Source organism: Felis catus, chromosome C1 (assembly GCF_018350175.1).
Source record: "Felis catus isolate Fca126 chromosome C1, F.catus_Fca126_mat1.0, whole genome shotgun sequence".
Lineage (NCBI taxonomy): Eukaryota > Metazoa > Chordata > Mammalia > Carnivora > Felidae > Felis > Felis catus.
The window spans coordinates 130,081,137-130,103,022 of record NC_058375.1 but is presented as its reverse complement, the minus strand read 5'-3'; the positions used below and the strand labels follow the sequence as shown (position 1 = coordinate 130,103,022).

At 38.3% G+C, this 21,886-nt stretch overlaps 1 protein-coding gene across 1 annotated transcript in view; it reads left to right on the top strand.

Moving 5' to 3' along the window:
• Window positions 1-21,886, top strand: part of NXPH2 (neurexophilin 2) — a 113,715-nt gene that overhangs the window by 88,453 nt on the left and 3,376 nt on the right. The window lies entirely within an intron of this gene.

The window sequence follows — 21,886 nt, the reverse complement described above, 5'->3', positions numbered from 1 at the left end:
ACTTTTATGTTTAGGTCTAAGATCCATTAGTTCCAATAATCATTGGATTTATCTCATTTATTGAGTTTGGTGTAAGAGAATCTTTTTATCCATGTGGATATCTAGGTAGTTCAGCACCATTTATTGAAAAGATGGCTCTTTCTCCATCTAATTACTTTGGCACTTTTATTGAAAATCAATTGCTCATATATATGTGGGTTTACTTCAGGGATTTTATTCTGTTCCATTGCTTTGGGCATCATTTTGCCTTAAGGTAAATTCTTAAACATGAAGAATTGGGCTTAGGGTATCACAGTTTTTAGGGCTATCAGTTAATGTGCTTAAGTGTCTCTCTAGAAAGAGTGTATCCTATTTATTTTTCCAGACATGTTCCCAACCTTCAGCATTTATTGTGTCACTTTAAAAACTTCTTGCCAATTTAACTTTTGGAAATATTATGTTATTATTTTAAGTGGATACTTGTCTTTTTTTCCCCAATATTCATTAGCTATTTGTTTATCTTGTGAAATTTATGTTTTTATCCTTTGTGTTTCCATTGTGGTTTTTACCTCTTTTCTTAATGATATCTAAATCTCTTTATATGATAAGATGTGAATCTCTTTTCTACCACGTTTGTTCAAAATAGCTTACCAGTTCATGTTTGTGTTTAACTTCATTAATCAAGTTTTTCTATCAAGAGGGGTTTAAAATTTATTTCTAAATAGACTTTAAAATCATTTTTTCAAGGGGTGCCGAGGTGGCTCAGTTGGTTAAGTGTCCACCTTTGGCTCAGGTCATGATCTCGTGGTCTGTGAGTTCAAGCCCCACATCAGGCTCTGCTGATAGCTCAGAGCCTGGAGCCTGCTTCAGATTCTGTGTTTCCCTTTCTCTCTGCCCCTTCCCCATGTGCATTCTGTCTCTGTCTGTCAAAAATAAATAAACATTTATAAATAAATAAATAAATAAATGACTTAAAAAATCATTTTTTCACATTCTCCAAAAAACCCTGTTTGAATTTTTAGATCAAATTACATAAAATGTACATACATTTATTTGGACAGAAGTGATATCTTCACACAATCCATTCTTCCCAGTCAAGCACATGTTATGTCTCCATTTAGTGCAGACTTCCTTCATTTCTCTTGGTAGAGTTCTATAAATTTACTCACAGAAGTTCTAGATATTTCTTGTTAAAGCCATTTCTACATATGTTAAACTTTATGTTTCCACCATGAACAGCATGTTTTCAACTTACATCTAACACTTTTAATATTAAAATATAGAAAACTATTTATTTTTGCTTATTGATCTTTTATCTGGTCATTTTGCTGGACTAGTATCAATTTTGAATCCTTTTTATTTTATTTCCTTGGATTCCTTGTTTATGCAACTTACTTTTTTCACTTTTCAGGTAGTGATAATATAGTCATTTCATGGCCAGTAGCTTTTCCAATTATCTTCCTTATGCCTTACTGAATTGGTCAGAACTCCTGCAACAATTTTATTCTTTTGTTATTTTTTCTAAGTTTTATTTATTTAGAGAGAGAGCGAGAAAGAGAGGAGTGGGGAGGGGCAGAGAGAGGATGGGGAGGAAGAGAGAGAATCCTAAGCAAGCTGTGCCCTGTCAGTACAGATCCCGATGTGGTGTTTGATCTCAGGAACCGTGAGATCATGACCTGAACCAAAACCTGGTTTTGTTGGATGCTTAACTGACTGAGCCACTCAGCCACCCCAGAACTTCTACGGCAATTTTAAATAATAATGACAATAGTAGGTCCATGATCTGAAAGCCTCCAGTATCATTTACGGACCATAGAAAAGTATATTAAAAATGAAGGTAATTTGAGACTGGAAAAAAATATAAAAGCTGTCTAAGTCAATGCTTACTTACTTTATGAATTTCCCTCACCACCTCAGATATTCTGCTTTAACATCTGGAGTGATGAGGACAGAGAAGTTCACTGTGTTAGTTTTCTAGGACTGCCGTGACAAAGTACTACAAACTGGATCAGTTAAAACAACAGAAATTTCTTCTTTAGCAGTGGGCAGGCTGCAAGTCCGAAATCAAGGTGTTGGCAAGGGCAACCTCCCTCGCAAGCCTCGATGGGAGGATGCTTCCTTGCCTGCTTCAGGTTTTGGTAGCTTCAGGTGTTCCTCAGCTGGTGGCAGTGTAAGTCCACTTCTGCCTCCATCTTAAGAGATTGTGTCTTTTTGTCTATGTCTTCACAGGGTGTTTTACCTGTGTGTTTTTTCTTCTCTTCTTATAAAGACCCCAGTCATGTTGGATTAGGGCCCACCCTAATGACTTCATCTTAACTTGATTAAATATGCTAAGACCCTATTTCCAATACAATCCCATTCACAGGTACCAGAGGTTAGGACTAAAGTCTTACCTTTGTGGAGGGGACACAATCCAACCCATAACACTGTCATAGGAGCAGATTCTTCTATAGATGAGCAGTCCTCGTGGTTAGAAATCCCTTCCTTTTACCAAACCGTGGTCTACCTACCTCTTGTCTCCATACTCGGAGCTAAGGCAAACTGCTATAAATCTCAACTGGCTTCTGGTAGACAGCTCTTCAGATGTACCAAAACCTCATAGCTCACTGTTTAGAGATAGTCACACTTTTGAAGAAAGAAAGAAAGAAAGAAAGAAAGAAAGAAAGAAAGAAAGAAAGAATTTGCCACAATTAAGAATTTGCAAAATACATAGAAACTACTTATCACCAGTTCACAGAAAATACTTCAGAGGTACAGAAAATAAATGTAGGTGATAGGACTTGTGAGTTTTAAACATCCTGCTCCTGACCCTCATCAGTGACCTCCTCAGAGAGTAATCTCAAATTCTGTCTATCTGCATGGTATTGGAGCATCTGAACTGATCTGTAGCATACCTGATCAGCATACTCACAGGCACATACCTTACTTTACATTTTTAACCTGACCAAGAGCCAGTAATAGAGAAACTCCCATGCTTTTGTAGCCATGAGTTCGGTCCTACAGATGCATAGTTGGGGAGGAAGTGGATGATTCCTATTTTCTTAGCTACTTTTTCCCTGACCACAGTGGCCTGAAGCATGGGGCAAACCATGAAAGTAAATCAAGCAAAGACAATGAAGAGGGGATAGGATGAAAGAGAGACAAGCAGGTTCTTCAGTGTTATTAATCATTAAGTCTTTGCTTGAAACTTCTTTTAAAAAGAGAATATGTGTAAAATGGAAATACAACTTAAATGCACTGTGTAAGAAGGGGGAGAAAGTTTAATTTACTTAAAAAAGGCTTTCTTAAGGTTCTGACAGCTGGCTTAAGAAACCAGGTCTCTTCTAATTGTTTTCTCCTCTGCTCTCCTCTGTTATTGATGTGACTCCTTCATTAATATTGCAAATCTCCAAGTATTCTGAAGCACCTACTTTTTAGAATTAGGTCATATCAAGATGAGAAGTGTGATATATTAAAGATCAAATAAGCTCTGCATAAAAATGATGTCTGTTGTGAGTATATTAAAAGAGTAAAAACCAGCGCTCCTGAATTTCACCTGCTTTCTGTTGGCCTGGTTTAATAGTACCTACTCAATCATTTTCTTCTATTAAGGTATCCACTCAGAATTAACATTTAAGCATCTTCTTCAGGGCAAAAACGTGCCTGAATAAGACCCAAGACAGATAGAAATTCTTTTTTTTTTTTTTAATTTTTTTTTTCAACGTTTATTTATTTTTGGGACAGAGAGAGACAGAGCATGAACGGGGGAGGGGCAGAGAGAGAGGGAGACACAGAATCAGAAAGGGGCTCCAGGCTCTGAGCCATCAGCCCAGAGCCCGACGTGGGGCTCGAACTCACGGACCGCGAGATCGTGACCTGGCTGAAGTCGGACGCTTAACCGACTGTGCCACCCAGGCGCCCCGACAGATAGAAATTCTTAAGCAAAACTAACAGAGGTGGTTACTCTTACACCTATCTTGAGTATCATTGAAATATATAAATTGACCAAAGCTCTGCATTGTCTGGTGAGGAGCTGGCATTGATTCCTTGGTGGTACAAACATGTCTTATGGAAGTCATACCAACAGTCTGGACTCAGGTGGTTATGTTCAGTGTTGCCCAGGGATTGGTTATGGACTTTTCAGGAGCTGCCTTAGTGAGGACTGTGAAATCCTGGAGGCAGAGTTTAGGAAGGCCCTGGGGCTTTGTGTAGGATCCATACATCAGAATGACTCAGGGCTGAATCATCCGGGCTAATTCTGCAGGTCACTCCAGATGCAGATAATCTTATCTACAGGACAAAGTTCCAATTATCTCTTTAGCACTTGCACATTGTGGTTCCACCTCTATCATCTCACAGACTTACACGTGCCCTCCATGTTTCAGCTATTGACTGCATCAAAAACTACCTTCACAATTTGAAATCTTGAGGAAGCAGCCATTTTATTATATCTCATGATGTTGTGGATCCAAAATTTGGACAGGTTTTAGTTGATGGGTTCTCTTGCTCTGAGTAGCACTTACTGGGATTGCTCAGAGATACTCCATGGCACTTGAAGAGGTCTGAAAGGTTCAGGATGACATCTCTCTCATGCATCGGGCCTGGGAAGGGATGGCTGGACATTTGGACTCAATTGGGCTCCTTTCCCTATCCATGTAATTTCAGAGCTTCTACACACAACGTCTCCAGCAGAGTAATTTGACTTGTTACCTGCCTGCTCAAGTTTTAAGAGTGCATATATTAGAGAGTTATAACTCAGTCCCAATAGTGAGGAAAAGCTTCCTTGATGTACAAAATACATGGGGTGTAATCAGCCAAAAGAAGTTCAGGGAAGGAGGAGCATCCAGGCAGGGACCAATATTTGTTCCTAGAATTAAGATAAACTCAGGAAAACTATCAGTAGCCATCACCCATTCTGATAAAAGACTGTCGATTAATGCATGTCAATCATGTTCAATCTGTGCATGATAGAAACTGGAATTGTCATCTTTAGATGCTGACATCTCCACACTACTTCTGTGTCTTCATTTATATTTAACTGTCTATAGTGATACTAGAAAGGGCTCTCAACAAGGAATGTGGAGACCTTAGTTCTAGATTTTTTTCCCTAAAGAGCTCAATGTATTAACCTGTGTAACTTTGCAGTTGGCATATACTCCTCTCTTGAAAACTCAACAAATATTTATTAAACATTTCTTATAAGTAAGATGCAGTGCCCAAGTGATCTGACCCTTGCCTGCTCCTCCAGAATGGCCTTGTGTCCTTTCTCCTGCCACTGAACACCTTCATAGAACTCTTGGAGTCCACCCAGCTTTATCTGGTCATGAGGCCTTTCGTGAACTGCCCCTCTGCTCAGAACACTACTTCTGAACTGTCCCTGTAATTCTGTCCTTGTGAGCTTAAGTACCACCCACTCTAAAGTGACCTGCCCTATTCTCTGGTGCATCTTTTGTTGGTTTTCCTCTCTGCACTCCAACGATTTGCTTTTGTGGTGTAAATACATGTGTTTACAAAGTTTCTGTCCGTCTTCCACACTAGGCACTATGCTCCATAAAGTGGGAGGTTTGTCTTACTCACTGCTGTACCTCATTGCCAAGCCCAGGGCCTGCAATGCAGAAGTGCTTCCCAAAACATGTGTGGAATGGACGTTATGGAGACCCAAAGTCAATTTGCAATCTAGTGAGAGAAAGCAAATGAGGCAGAACATTAATGTGCCTTAAGATAAAAACTATGAGCAAAGTTCCCTGTTGGTTTCAAAAGGAATAGACAGAAGGTCACAGAAAGCTTCTGCCCAAGAGAAAGTGGAGCACACTTTGGAAAGGCAGAAGGAACCATAGCCAGAGGTCCTTGCTCACCATTTGAGGGGTCTGAATTTTATTCTTAATGCAGTGGAATACGCTGACGAGTTTGAGCAACAGAGGGATGTGGCCGGGTTGTATAAAGGTCACTGTGTGGAGGATGAGTGAAAGATTGCACACAGGAGATTCTGAATGTGTCCAAGAGAGAGACCACCAAAGGAGGTGGAGGAGACAGCGAAGGTGAAGAGAGGGAGACAGATTTAAAATAGATTTGGGAACAGAATACAGAAATTCGTAATGGATTAGATGTGGGAGGGTGAAAACAGGGAACGGCTCAAGCATAATTCAAGGTTCTGGGTTCAATTACCGGTGGAGGGAGATGCACTAGGTGGGAAAGATAAGGTGGCAAAGGGAGGAGAATATGTTTGCAAGAGGGAATCAGAAAGGAACTAAGCGCAGATGACCGTGTCCTCACATAGGGGATGAGCACTGTTGAAGATAAGTTTACAGTTCAAGTTTCTCAGTCTGTGGATATTTGCTTTCTGACCACTTCCTTCCTCTGCCACGACTTCAGGCTACCCATTCATTTCACTGCAAGTTCATGATGAGGAAATGTTCCCCGAGTGATCTTTACATCAGAGTTGCTCAATAAGCACCAACGTGAAGCAAGTTTAATTAACAGATTAATTAGTTCTTTATACTTATTTGTACATTAGGACCTAGTGAATCACTGGTTTTTCCTCCCTTGCCCAATAACACATTGGAAAGGCATCCACTGGTTATTGAGTATTCTGACTTACTTAATACAGTATTCTGGTTTACTTAATAGATTGTTAAATATGTCTACAAAAACCAAGTGCAGTATAGTGAGAAATGGAGCATTTACCTACGTGCTTTAGGTCCAGAGCACTTTTAGTCTAAAATAATCAGGTCTCTCCACAACACTGTAACTTATCTAAGTAGCCTCTTCCCTAGTCCTTTACTTTGACATGGACACTACTAGACGAGTGTGCTCTCTCTCTCCTTAGCAATTCAGTGGATGCTGCACTAATTCTTCCCTGGACACTGAAGGACACTCTTCACAGTAGTCTTTTCCCTTCCCCTCATTAAATAGGGTAAGCCACAACATCCCTTTTTCAGACTCCTTCCTGAATATGACCGTACTCCTGAACCAAGCCCAACAACCCTTGTCTTCTGGATCCCAGGAGCTGGGATTATGCTGGAGTCTCCAAGGCAGGTGGCGAGGATCTCATCAGAAATTGTTTGCAGCATCCCATTTTGTTCCTTTCTCAATTATGGCTTTTCTCCCCAGGTTCCCTACAAAAACCACAGACAGTTTAACTTTTTGAATTTGATCCCCAATAATTTAAAAATATTATATGGTCGTTTGGGTACAGGCCAGAAATGATTTTATAATGCATAAAACCTACTGGGAAAATTTAACCAAGTCATTCAGTTAATATTGAAATTATATCAGCACTTTAGGGGAAGGGTTACACTTTTTTAGCAATGTATGTTTACTCAACTTGTGTACTTTATTTTAAACATTGTGCTGGGCTTTGGGAATATAACAAAGAATACTAAAATGTCCGGATCTCTAAATAATTTGGCCTTGTGAAGGGATACCGACCAATTCTGGTGCTATTGTAAGAGTATAATGGCTGGCCCACCAATAGGTGGAGAGTGACCAAATCCTCTAGATTATCAAAGACATTCTATGGTAGAGATGTTGCCACAAACTATTTTGAGGCTGATATGACTGCAACAATCATCTACTACCTCTGATTTCAAGTTTTGTGTTTGTTTTAAGATCCTTATTGCTCTCATTCATGAAGCTTATAATAATAATTGTTAAACATTTGAACTCACATATAATTGTGCATTAATAAATGGCATTGGTGTCTCTTGTATATACTAAAATTCTACAAAAGCCTACTTTAAGGCAAAAAAAAAAAAAGATTACATTGCTTTGTAATTGTGAAAACACCATCCTAGGTAACAGGGAGTTATTTAAAGGCTCACAATTAGAACACAGATTTTAGAAAACATACTGGGCCAGATGCCTGATAGGTGTGGTTTGACAGGAAATGTTTGCAAGAAAGAGCCAGGGCTACCGCCTGTAAGCTTGAACAAGCATCTAATGCCAGGACAGTTCTGTTTGACTTTTCCCAGGACTTCTGAACCATTTGATGGGAGAAGGGTGGGGGGAGAATGGTGGAAGGCTACTCAAGAGTTTGCCAGAGAGACAGAAGAGACTTTGATTTGACCTTATTTGCAAATGATTGCAGACCTGGAGAAAGAAGCCATGACCAGTCTTAGCCGGTATCAGATGACTGAAAGACAACACTCCCTTGGTGTCTACCTCACTGTGCCAGTTGTCAGCAAGGCACAAAAGCCCATGGGGTAGTGCGAACACAACATCAGCCCAGTAGAGATTATATGAGGCAGCATTGTAATCATTTGACTTGTAACAAAGAGTTCCTCTGCCCCCGCCTCCCATTAAAAAACTTCTACCCTCATTTTCAACTGCTACGTACACCATCATGGAAGAATCATATCATGTTTTGCAAAATGGGAGGCTATTGTTGTGTACTTTCCATGGCTCAATTAAAGTGAACCTATCTGTTACAGATCTAGATCCATAGATCTTAAACTGCAGATAAATTCCGGGCTAACAATGGACATCTGCGAATGAATCTCAGCTTCTACGTAGAGGACAAAGTCCCAGAACAACTACCCCCTTGAGAGTAATAACAGTCAGTCCCTTTTATAATACTCTGTAAGTTAAGTATTCCAGTAATTACTGCCAACCTTTTTAAATGTTATTTTGAAATTTTTTCCGTTTAGTTTTTATTATTCCTCTATCAGATGATCGTTACTTCTTATTCAGTTCCATTCTCCCAACGTGTAACTCCTTTTTCTCCATCGCCACTGTTTTTTCTAGTTGACTATTTTATCGACTACATTTTATTTAGGATTTAGAACATTTTCCAAAGTGGCCTAAGAGTAAAGCCTAGGGAAATAAAAACTTGTGAAAGGTCCAGGATGTTACACACTGTCATTCAGATTTATGTAGTCCGTTTTTATTAGGCACTTATTGTGAATCAAGCACAGTGATAAGTGCTAGAGATATAAAGGCGAACAAGACCTAGTAGCTGTCTTCAAGGAGTTTGCAAGAGGAAGAGTCAAGTAAAAAATAAATAATAATGATAATAATAAACAATATGACAGGTGAAAGTCTATCTGAACTTTCACAGTTTACTCTTGGAAGAACATGGAGACAATTGACCCTAAATCTGACCCAGTGATGAGGTTGCAATCAAGTATCCCCTATATTCTGAGGAGAATATAAGACAGTAAGAGACATAAATGAATCATGAAAATAAAATGTTCACACATGAACATAATTATTAAAATTAAAAGGCAGTGTATTGGAGTTCTCCAGGGATACAGAATCAGTAGGATAAATAGATGATAAATAAATGGATGGATAGATGGATAGATAAATGGAAACCCAAAAGCTATATTTCCAGGGATAGGTTCTTGTAATTGTTTTAAGATGTTTCAACTGATTGTATAAGGTCCACCCACAACATCAAGAATAATCTCCTTTACTTAGAGTCAAACTGATCTGCTCTGGAGAAAACACCAAAGGTGTGGCTAGACAACTTTTGCTAAAGACACTAGGTCTATGACTCATGGATCCAATCAACTATCTCAACAGAAACCAGGAATAGACAAACAGTTATCCAGAAAAGATGTGTGGAGGGCACTCTTGTTAATGGCTTAGAACCCCAGTGAATGACACAGGAGACCGTCACAAGGTTTTAAGAAATTTATACCACCAGAAAGGTTGTCAACCTGCACTGAAAGTTACAGGAAAAGGTCAGGATGAAAAAAGAATGCCTCTGAGGGCAGAGCCATGGATGCAAAGACCGGAGCTGACAAAACCTCCTTGGGCTTCAAAAGGGTGGAGATACCACACCAGCCAGTCCAAAGGACAGTGACTTTGCTCCTGCTCAAAAAGATCCAAATGACTCTGATTTGCACTTTGATGACAAATGATGGAAAAGCAAAGTATCCAAGATTTAGGGAAGAGGTCTACAAAAAATTGACCCTGCTTTGGATTTAGATTTTACTGTTTGTAATAGTGAGATTTTTCTCTTCTACAGCATTTGAACTAGTATTCAACTGAATACAATATTATTTTCCTTAAAAGTAATTAAAGGTAATATACAAAAGATGATTATTTATATTACATAAGGTAAAAATATAAATGCATATTAAAATATTCACAGTCATCTGTGGGACACCTGGGTGGCTCAATCCATTAAGCATCTGACTCTTGATTTCAGGCCAAATCATTATCTCACAGCTGGGGAGATTGAGCCCCACATCATGCTGACAGGCAGAGCCTGCTTGAAATTCTCTCTCTCCCTCTCTTTCTGCCCCTTCCCTGCCCTCACCTCTCGCATTCTCTCTCTCAAGATAAATAAGTAAACTTTACGATAAAATAAAATATTCACAGTTATCTGACTTTAATTTTCTTCAGTTTTCTTAGTTTCATTTTCTAGAATAAAATTCATTTTGTAATGAAAAGAATTTTTTTCTTTGTAAGGTAAATATGTTATATTTTTATCATATTATTTATATTATATTGTCCAAGTTATTTTTTGGTGTCAGGCCCCTTAGAGTATTTTTAAAAATTTTTATTTTAATGTTTATTTTTTGAGAGAGAGAGAGAGACAGAGCATGAGTGGGGGAAGGGAAAGAGAGCGGGAGACAGAATCTGAAGCAGGCTCCAGGCTCCCAGCTGTCAGCACAGAGCCCAACGTGGGGCTCAAACTCATGGACCGTGATATCATGACCTGAAGTCAATGAGCTGAAGTCAGACACTAAATCTGAGCCACCCAGGCACCCCAGGCCCATTAGAGTGTTAATGTGGAAAAAACAGTGACTTGATAAAAAAAGACCTGATTCCTAGATTTATTGCTGCCTTTCAATATGTGGACCATGGACAATCCCTCTTAAGCTTTTTAAGGCTATATCCTGCCCTACACACCTCACAAAGTAGGCGTAAGAACAAATGAGGTTATTTATGTAGACAGTAGTTCTCAGTGTAAACGTTAGGAATGGTTATTGCAAAAAGAATTTAACACAGTAATCAGTTTCATATACACAAGTAATATGCATTTGTGTTTTTTATTAAATAGATATTTTGTCATATGGAAACTATCACTGATTTTATAAAACATTTATATCATGTCATAATAAAGCAACACATTTTTGTAGGATCATGTAAAAATCCCCAATCACTCACCATTCTGAGGCATTTCTGTCTTTTTTGTTTTTTAATGTTTGTTTATTTATTTTTGAGAGAGAGGGAGGGAGGGAGAGGCAAAGAGAGAGGGAGACAGAAAATCCCAAGCAGGCTCCGCACTGTCAGTGCAGAGCCTAATGCAGGGCTCAGACTCATGAACCATGAGATTGTGACCTGAGCCGAAACCAAGAGTCAGATGCTCAACCGATTGAGCCACCCAGGTACCCCTGAGTCGTTTATCTCTTAACTGCTAAAAGACTATTTTTTTTCTATTGGATTATCGAAAGAATACCTTGTTTGACTTTGCAAACCTTGCATTAAATGAGACTGCCATCTGCCCCTGTTTCATTCTGGAAGTGTGGTCACATCATAACACTTAGCAGCCCCCTAGCACAAGGCATGTTCAGTATTTGGTTCTAGCATGTTCATTATTTGTTTAAGAACCCCTTTTATTCAGCTTGCTAATACAAAATGAAGTCTAAGTTACCTTTCACACCATTTCCCCTAAACATTTGCAGAAGTTATGGTATGTGCATGCACACATGTGTTCATACACATGATATTTCTGTGTATCAGTGTGTGTGTGTGTGTGTGTGTGTGCAATTTTTTGCAGAGGTTGTGTCATTGATTTTCCAGATTACTGTCATCAAGATAAAATAGGAATTGCCATATTTAACCTTAGCAATAAAAGTACTGCCAAGCATTGCAATCTAGCTTTTTGGCTCTTACTGCTAAGATTTCTGTCTTCACATTTATGTTTCCTGTTAGTTCCTGTATCAATTTAGAAAAATGTAAAGGGTAGCTATTAAAAGATATCTGGGAGGTAAAATGAATTTGCTACTCTCAGCAGAAAGGAAGGATGTCCACTGTTAACCTTTCTTCTCCTAAGCAATCGTTTGTTTTTCAACTTGCAAAATGAATTTTGAAACAATGCCACATTATGCCACAAGATATTAATAGGCACAATTAATATATTGATGTATGTTTGATTCTACCATCCTTCATCCCCTTTATGTCATTCTTCTTTTAATCTGCTGTGGCAGTTCAGTAATGGAGCCCCAGAAATATGACTTTAGGGCAAGCTGTACTACTAATCATCAATACAACATTGTATGTTCCCTACCAGATACGTAATACCTGTTTTGTCAGCAATGATGATACTCTATAAATTTCTACTCAGAGAAAATGCTTTCCAAGATTCGTTTACAAGCAAAAAATTTAATGGGATGCTGAGTTTGATCATGACAGGGATTTTTTTTTTCTTTCTTTCTTTTTTCTTTCTTTTTTTTTTTCTGCTGAGGAAGTTGTCATTTTAGTTTTAACTACAGGATACAGGACAGAATTGTTAAAGCAATCCAATTATATAAGCTATATGTAGGCAGTAAAAATGAGGCTTTCGACCACCTTCTTCATTGGCTCTATAATTCTTCAGCTATAATGGGACCTGCAAGCCACCTCTAAATTGTATAACAGTGGTCACTTTTGGGGTTCTTGGCTTAAACTAATAGCCCCAGTTAAATAATTAATGGCTAGCTACATGGATTCCATCATGAACAACAATATAAACAGATCTATTAAGCAAACCAGTTACTCTTCCAAACTGGCACTTAGCAGTGATTGTCACTCTGAAAGAACATTAATGAATGCTTACAGGATATCCAAAGGGGGCAAGCCAGCTGCCTTTAAAAAATATTTGTACAGATCTGTATCAATTTATCTCTTAGAGTGTATGCCACTCCTGTTATTAAGAAAAAGACAACACTCCCAGCTTGGTACCAATCCACTAATTTGGAGCATTGAGTTCATTCTGCCTGGTTCTGGAAAGTCAGAATTTTTTTTCTTTAATGGACAGAGGACTACATATTTTTAGTGCAGTGTAAAACAGGGATATGGCCTTCCTTGTTAATGGTAGGTGATTTATTCAATGTAAGCGGGTGTTTTATGTATATTTTGGCAAGTGATTCATGGAAAAATAGTATGTGCTGTAAGTATTTTATATTCAATCATAAAGACAGAAAACTGAAAACATCCTCTTGAGGCATAGACGTCTCTTCAATGCTATGATTATGGAAAAACAATTAGGTTGTTTTGTTTCACCTTTTATTTAGAGCACTCATTATTTCTCATGAAAATCATAGATGCCAGCCAAATTTGTTGTGTATTAGTGTATTTTCACACACTTAGAAACATAAAGACAAACCTACATTATTTCAGAATATTGTTATTTATCCAGAGCATACTTAGCTCATTATAAATCAACATTAATATATGTGGTATTAATTACATACAATTATAGAAAAGGGTTATAACACAATTATGGCAAAGGTCTGACTGTCCCAGAACCCAATAATATACATAGTCTACCCTTGAACAACACAAGGAGCTAGTGGTGCTGACCCTCATGCAGTCAAAAATCCACGTATAGCTTTTGACTCCCCTAAAACTCAACTACTTGTTTTTTTTTAAGTTTTTATTTTTATTTATTTTGAGAGAGATACAGAGAACAAGCAGGGGAGAGGCAGAGAGAGAGGGAAAGAGACAATCCCAAGCAGGCTCTGCACCGTCACCACAGAGCAAGATGTGGGGCTGGAACTCACAAACCATGAGATCATGACCTGAGCTGAAATCTAGAGTCGGACGCCTAACCGACTGAGCCACCCAGGTGCCCCAAAACTCAACTACTAATAACCTATTGACTGGAAGACTTACCCATAACATAAACAGTTGATTAACACATATTTTGTACATTATATGTATTATATACTGCATTCTCACAATAAAGTAAGCTAGAGAAAAGAAAATATTATTAAGAAAATCATAAGGAAGAAAAATTCATTTACAGTAATGTCCAGTATTTATTGAAAACTACGTGCATATAAATGGACAGAGTTCAAACCCATGTTGTTCCAGGGTCAGCTGTATTATAAACCTTCAGCAGCTCTTAGGAGGTTTAAGGGTGAAAGACAAGGCCTGCGAGGGTGCCACCTGCCAGCACTAGCCCTCCTAATCAGGAATTCAGCACTGACTGAACACTGGAGCCTACTTACGGTTAATAGAAGTGGCCATGTATTTTCACTTATAAGATGAATAAGTTCTTTGGCTCTAATGTACAGCATGGTGACTGTAATTGATAATACTGTGTTGTATAATTGAAATTTGCTAAGAACCCTTTCTTAAGGGTTCTCATCCCCCTCTCCCTCCCATAAGGTGACTGTGAGGTGATGGATGTGTTAATTAACTGGATGCTGGGGATCCTTTCACACTGTAAACGTGTCTCAAATCATCACGTGGTACACCTTAAATATATTACAATTTTGTTTGTCAGTTACACCTCAATAAAGCTGGGGAATAAAAGGAAAAGAAAAAAATTAACCTTTCACTGGAAGAAATAGAACTATTGTCTTATAATGTTATCACACTCTCATTAGTAATTATAAACAAATCGATATACAATTTGGAACAGGAAAAAAGGAATATAAATACCAAGATCGATTCGTTTTCTTGACACTGATTCATTCATTGTCAACCATCAACTAGTAAATCTTGGATTTCATTTCTCTCATCAGAATAAAGGTATTAATTACTCACTTCTATTCACTCCCTGTACTGTTGCTTCCCCTGTTAAGGACTAGCTCTCTCTACTCCCTGTTATACTGATATGTGTACATATAGAGATATAAATTTCCAGGACCTCGTGACAATTATAAGTGAGATATTTATGTATGATTAATGCTTCTTTTCCCTGCTCTTCTGCAATTCCCATGAAGGCAGGAACTCTGTTCCTTGAGCAATGTGCTCCCAATACCTAGTGCCTAAATGATGTACCTGGAAGGCATTCAATAAAATGTGTTGAATCAGTGATTAAAGATGAACGTGTACATCTGGCCACAGTTCCGGGTCACCTCAATCCTCTGGACTACAGAATTCTCCTCATTACGAGTGTCCTGCCCACAGAGCCACCTCACTCTGATTCACTTTCTACCTCACAACCTCCTTTTTCTCCCTCAAATGTAACTCCACCCTTTTTTTTCTCCCCACCATTTTTCCCTGGAGAAAATGGTCATGGCTTCCCCAGGATGATGGGACCATAAGTGACAGTGCCAGATTACTATCCCAGTGTTTCTGACGCCAACTCCTTCCAGCAAATCAAAGCACTGCTATTTCCATCTCTCGCTGTTTCCCGCTGCAGTTTTTAACGTATTGTGATTGAGTTCCTTGTGCCTGCCTCTTTCATTCATTCCTTCACTCAGAATCATTTTTCTGTTTGGGCAAATTCAGCCACTGAAGGATGTGCCAACAGATTCTTTCTACAATGCACAGACTTGCTTGGGACTCTCCATTTCTTTTCCCAGTCCAATCATTGACAAGTGCAATGTGGGAGCAGAGTTGCATTCATCTAATTGCAGGTATAGGCTAAAGTCAGTGAAGCAATAAATTTACTCTTACAACAGTAAAATAATTTTTTGTGGGGGGCGCCTGGGTGGCTCAGTCGGTTAAGCGTCTGACTTCAGCTCAGGTCATAATCTCACGGTTCATAAGCTGGAACCCGGTGTTGGTCTCTGTGCTGAGAGCTCGGAGCCTGGAGCCTGCTTCAGATTCTGTGTCTCCCTCTCTCTCTGCCCCTTCGCATTCCCACTCGGTCTCTCTCACTATCTCCAAAATAAATAAACATTAAAAAAATAATAATAAAATAATTTTTGTGGAAATATTTCCAAGCTGTCTTAGGCTCCCTACTTTCTTAAACAAGGTGTGTTAATGTCATCCAGTCTGGTCTTGCTAAGTCAGGAGAACTGTATATAGAAACTGTGAGCTTCAAGGGCTAATCTTCAATTCCTTAAGAAATCCAAGCCTCTCCTACTCCCCTGGTGCCATGTAAGTGAAGAGTGAATGGGTATTAAATAAAAGTGTCAGCTATAATTGTTAAACACTGGACTAGGACAGCAAGGCTGGTGGGGATATCTCCTCCCCTGGCATTTCTTCAAATAAAAACAGCATCTGTTAGAAGCGCTATAGGATAGAACTATCTGGACCGATAATGGCATGGCATACATTGAATGGAATTTGAACCCCAGAAGCTCAAAGCTTTAAAGGTCTTTCACTTCCTTTCTGTGTGTAAAGAAATCTTCTCCCTCTTCTCTACTCCCAGCCCTAGAGCATACAGCTACAGGGAAGAAACAAAGCTCTCACAGTATGGACATATAGAAAAGAATTATCCCATAATTATGGCAAAGGTCTCACTGTCCCAAATCCCACAGGACACCAAGTAGCATTCATGGTAGTGTAGCACCAGAATACTATGAATATAGAACACCCTTTTGTGAGGTTTTCTTTCATTAGCTCCATTCCCGTTGCCAAACACGTACAAAGAAAAGTTGATACTGACTCACTGGATATGGAGAATCAAGTACAGTGCACAGGCTCCAAAACTGAGAAAACAGACATTTGAATCTGATGTAGTCGGTGTCTAATTCTACATAAGATATTGATAGAACAAGCTCTTCCTATTGAGCTACCAGGTATCGAAATGGACCCAGTTTTTAAGAAATTAATATTAAATAAAAATAAAATAATAAATAATGAGGACAGACATATTTATAGCACATAATGTTGCTGAAATGCTTTATAAGTAGTGTATTATTTCCCAAGCAACTCTGAGGTTATTTTAGATAATTCAGGGATGCACTAGTTATAAATTAAAATGCTTGAGAATGCTTCACTTAAAAAAAATTTAATCCTAACCAAGTGCCACTGAATTAAGGGTAAATTAAACTAAGCTTATGGTAGGGACACTTGGGTGGCTCAGTTGGTTAAGCATCTGACTTTGGCTAGGTCATGATCTCACGATTCATGAGTTCGAGCCCCGTGTCGGGCTCTGAGCCAACAGCTCAGAGCCTGTTGCCTGCTTTAGATTCTGCGTCTCTCTCTGCTCCTCCCTTGCTTACACTCTGTCTCTCTCTCTCCTCTCAAAAATAAATAAACATTAAAACAATTTTAAACTAAGCTTATGATAACAAAAATGAATAAGCCTTGTGAAAATTCTGAAAGGAAAAATTTATTTTTTTTAATGTTTATTTATTTATCTTGAGAGAGGAAGAGCTCAAGCATGAGTGGGACAGGGGCAGAGAGAGAGGGAAAGAGAGAATACCACGCAGACTCTGTGCTATCAGCACAAAGCCCAACACGGGGCTCAATCTCACAAACGGTGAGATCATGACCTGAGTTGAAATCAAGAGTCAGAAGCTTAACCGACTGAGCCACCCAAGTGCCCCCTGAAAGGAAAACTTTAAAAAGAGGATCTTCTCTCCCTAAGCCAAATATTAAGAGTAACATCAATAGTCATAAAATGTGTTGCTAACATGGACCCTTGAGATGAAGTGATGAAAATGGTACCTTACCTCTGTGTTCTTCCTCCCCAAATCTGTAACTCCAGTGTAAATATGAGAAAAAATCAGACAAACTCAAATTGAAGGACATTCTACAAAATGCCTAACCAATACTCTTCAAAACATACAAAATGTCATCATAAACAAGGAAAGACATAGACAAGACAAGCCTAAGGATTCATGATGACCAAATGTACTGTGGCATTCTAGATGGGATCCTCAAGTAGATAAAGGACATTAAGGAAAAATGAAGGAAATCTGAGCAAACTATGGACTTTAGTTCATAATAATGTGTCATTATTGGTTCATTAGTTGTGACAAGTGTGTTGCAGTGTAAGAAATTAACAATATAGGAAATGGGGTGCAGGGCATATGGTAACTCTGTATTACACAGCTTTTCTCTGTAAACTAAAATTATTCTAAAATAAAGTGCTTATTGAAAAATACATGACAAATGTAGTTTTTAAAAGGATCTTCTGATATAGTATTTGCAGATGAAGATGCTTTTTGGTTTATAAATTATTTCCATAATTCGTGACAGTTCTCACATCTGCTACTATAAAATTCATTGCAACTTCTTTGCCTCTTGGGGAAAAAAATGCATTTAATTATCAGCGAAATTCAACTCCAGCTTGTTATGATGAATGATTTGAACCTGTCAGCTTCTTTCCCCCTAAAAACAAAGAATTGAAATGAAATGCAGTCTTCTTCCTCTATTCCCTTCCTTCCACCTGCTTCATTTAATTGATGAAGGTTTGAGCTTTTATTAATCTTTTTGAGCTCCTCTGTAAGATGCAGAAAAAGCTAATATGATATCATTGTATCTCGCTAATGTGTGTGCTTTGTGAAATTGATACACTCTGCCAAGACATAAATTACTTAAACTTTGATAAATGTGTGGAAATCAGGGAATGTTCAAACAGATAAAGCACAGCAATTCCTCTTTTTTCTCCCTTTTTTAAACTCCATTTGGTGCTTGCAGTTAAATGTTTTTGCATTATTATTGCAATATGATGGGACAAAAGACAGCAGTGATACCGACAGAGTCCCAGAAAGTACAAAAGTAACCAGGGGGAATATAGCCATGTGTTTTGTAGATAACATCTAACAACATTGTCTTGGACAGAGTGGTTTGCCAACAGGTTCAGAACCACCTGCAGTCTCTCCCAGCATGTTGTATCATGGAAATTGTCTGTTCAGGAACGAGGGCGCCTGCCAGACACTTTGTACTTTCAGGTCCCTTTCCTGACTCATTCGGTAGGTTGGAATCAAAGATCCACAAACACATTTTGTTGGCAAAGAGAGCTTACCTGTGCCTGTGATCTGGCTATAACTCAGATGCCAGCAAGACTGGAAATAGGAGGAAACGATTGATTGATGTTCTGGGGCTGAGAAGGGTATTTTCTACTCAGTCATTAATTTGTCATATGGCACTGAACAAGTTGCTTGATTAACCATTAATCAGTTTCCTGGAGGCCCGAGAGTTCATACAACCCTTTGAAGACAGTTCTTGAATAGGAAACATGGTACTATCCATTGGACCATGCAAGAGCCATCAGTCATTGAATGACTCTTGCCAGAGACTGGGCTCAGTAATTTCCATCCATTCTTTCATTTTGTCCTTACAATCGATCAACAAGGGAGATATAGGTGAGAAAACGGGTTCACATCAAACACTTAAGTGAGGGGTGTGAGGTCATCAGGCACCAAATCCCTGTGCTTTTTCCACCATGCTGATTCTATACTGGCAGTGTATGGATGAGTGTGGGGCAAGATTATATTTCCTCCAACCCTTAGTCATCCCTGATTAGGTCTCTGAGGTTAAGCATGAGCTTTGGGGACTTAGATCATACAATACTCCTTGTAGACCGGGTTTAGGGGAGGGTGCCCTCTCAACAGTGATGTATTCATTTGAAGAAAACATGCCAGGGGTGAAGCCAAACGAGCTATACCAAAGGGAGAGTGAATTGGAAGAGGAGGTACAGTCGTCTTCTCTTTAGGACAATTAGCAATATATTTATCCTTTTAATGACACTCTTCTGCCAATATATCATTATCTAATAACGTTTTGAGATTGGGGTTTATGTTTGGAAATCAGTATTTATGATAATAAGTAATAAACAGATAAGCTTACACACAGCTTTTCTCAACTTCTTTAATATTGCTGTCAAAGCAAGCTAGACATGTGATGGTCTAAGGCAAAGCAAAAAAATTAAAACATATGTACATCTACTTTTTATCTAAGGAACTGTCTGAGTATTTTTATGAGAACAGAGACCAATTATAGATCTGTGCTATTCGTTAAATTTTATTATTTTTTATATAAGCCAACCTTCAAATCAAGAGCTTCTTGAATAAGTTTGAACCTGAAGAGTATTGTGTTAAAATATATTTTTTAGAAATTAAATTACATTTTAAATTCATATGGGAAATCTTTTCTGAAGAGTTGAAGAGCTTTTCTAAAAGCAAGTAATCACATCTAAGTTATCTGCTTGATAAACTAGGATTTTTTTTTTTACATACTTATTGCTCAGGGTTTGTCAACATATGTTTGGGTCAAGTTGTTACAACATAAATTACTACAAAGAAAATCTTCATTTTTTTTTAAACTCAGTAAATGATCATTTATTATTATTATTGTTTTTGTTATCATTGAGTAATCTCAGAACCATCACAGCAGAAGTCCTAGAGAAAGAGGAGTTCTTAACATCTGTCTCATAACGGCTTCTGCAGTGAATAAGCCAATACCAGTTAACTTGCAAATTTACTTGTCATTGAATGATGGGTTCAATGTTTATAGGTTTTCAATAATGGAAAAGTAAGGAGAAAGCCAGGCCAAGCACTAAATGAGAACAAATGACCCAGGTAGAAAAAATTCAGGAAAATGTATAATGTAAAACAAACATTTTTAGGGGAAAATAAAAAAGATCATGTTGGTGTTGGTAACAAAAAATGTTCTCCTACTTCTGAGCAAGACAAATGTTTTTGAATAGAGAATGGGTCTTAGTTCCACTAACATAGTATTGATCGGCAGCATGGTACATAAAGGTAAGAACCAAGATTGTTTAACAATTTAGAAGGGGAAAATGTCAGAAGGGATTTATCCTATGAAAAGAGAGGAAGGAAGGCAGGAGTGAGAAAAGAAGTTTGGAAGTTGTACCACATAGGGGAGTAGAGATCAGGAAGTAAAGTTCTTGTTTACAAGATTCTAGTAAGTGGTAGGTATGTCTGTCAGCATTGACCAAACAAGGCACATCTCATGAAATACTGGAAATGGATGAAAAATAAATAATAGAATCTGGACAACAAGAATCATAATCACAGAGAAGGGAAATTGGGCCTCGATCAGCAAGGGGTTTCTTATCTGCCCACGTGTCCTTGTCCTTGCTGGGGAGAGGCTGGACACGTCAGTTGGACCAGCCTGCAGCAGTCAGTTCTCAGGAAACTCAAGTTATAACTGAAGCCAGTACTGAACTTCGTGGTTTGTTACCAATGGTTTTGAATGAGATTTGTGCACATCATAATTATGAGTATTCAAAATCAGAAAGCTAGTTACAGTATCAGAAATACGCAGAATATTTTGAACCAGAAATCCAGACTAAGGATTCTTTTTTTCCTGGTGAATATACTAATCTTTCAATGCCAGCAAAGGAAAGAAGTATCAACTCAGGATTCACAAGCTCCTAAGAAGGCGGTATGCATTTAGGTTCTGAATATAGTAAGAATGTGCATTGTATCAATTTGCCCTCCTACCAAACCTCAGTAATTTAAGGGAAAAGAATTTTTAAAGATAGTAGACATGAGGAAGGAAAACATTCAGGAAACTAATCAGAAGCAAATATATAGATTATGAACTCTGCCTCACCGCCCAAAGTACAAAAAAGGGGAAAAAAGCACACATGCATTGAAGTCCTTGGTTTCCGACTCCAAAGTGATCCTGGGGACAAGGTGTAGGTGAAAACACTTTGCACAAAGCTCCATTAGAATTTCTAAACTTTTGTGAATATATCAAAGATAACCTCAGGTTATTAAACTCTACCATACAGTCAAGTGAAATATTTATAATCCAAGCTATGTCTCTTTTTTTCCCCCCAAAATTGGATTGAAAGTAATAATTTTTTGTAATGATCTGCGACTATTTTTACCAGGTGCTTTGCCAAGTTTGAAAGGGTTGGGGAAACAGTTCATAAATACAGCTTCACTTCTTTCTCATCCTTTTCATCATGCTGACAGTTTTCTGGAGAATCATTACCAGAGTGGTTTGTGCCATTAGAGATAAGAGGCTATCTGTGTTTCCACCAGAAGCCTCTATTTTCCGGACTTCATAAGTCATCCATAAATATTCAATCCAGGCAACAGTTTCATATATTATGATTCTGTCCCTCCAAATCAATATTGACTTAACTAAATGATTTTTAGAAATTATG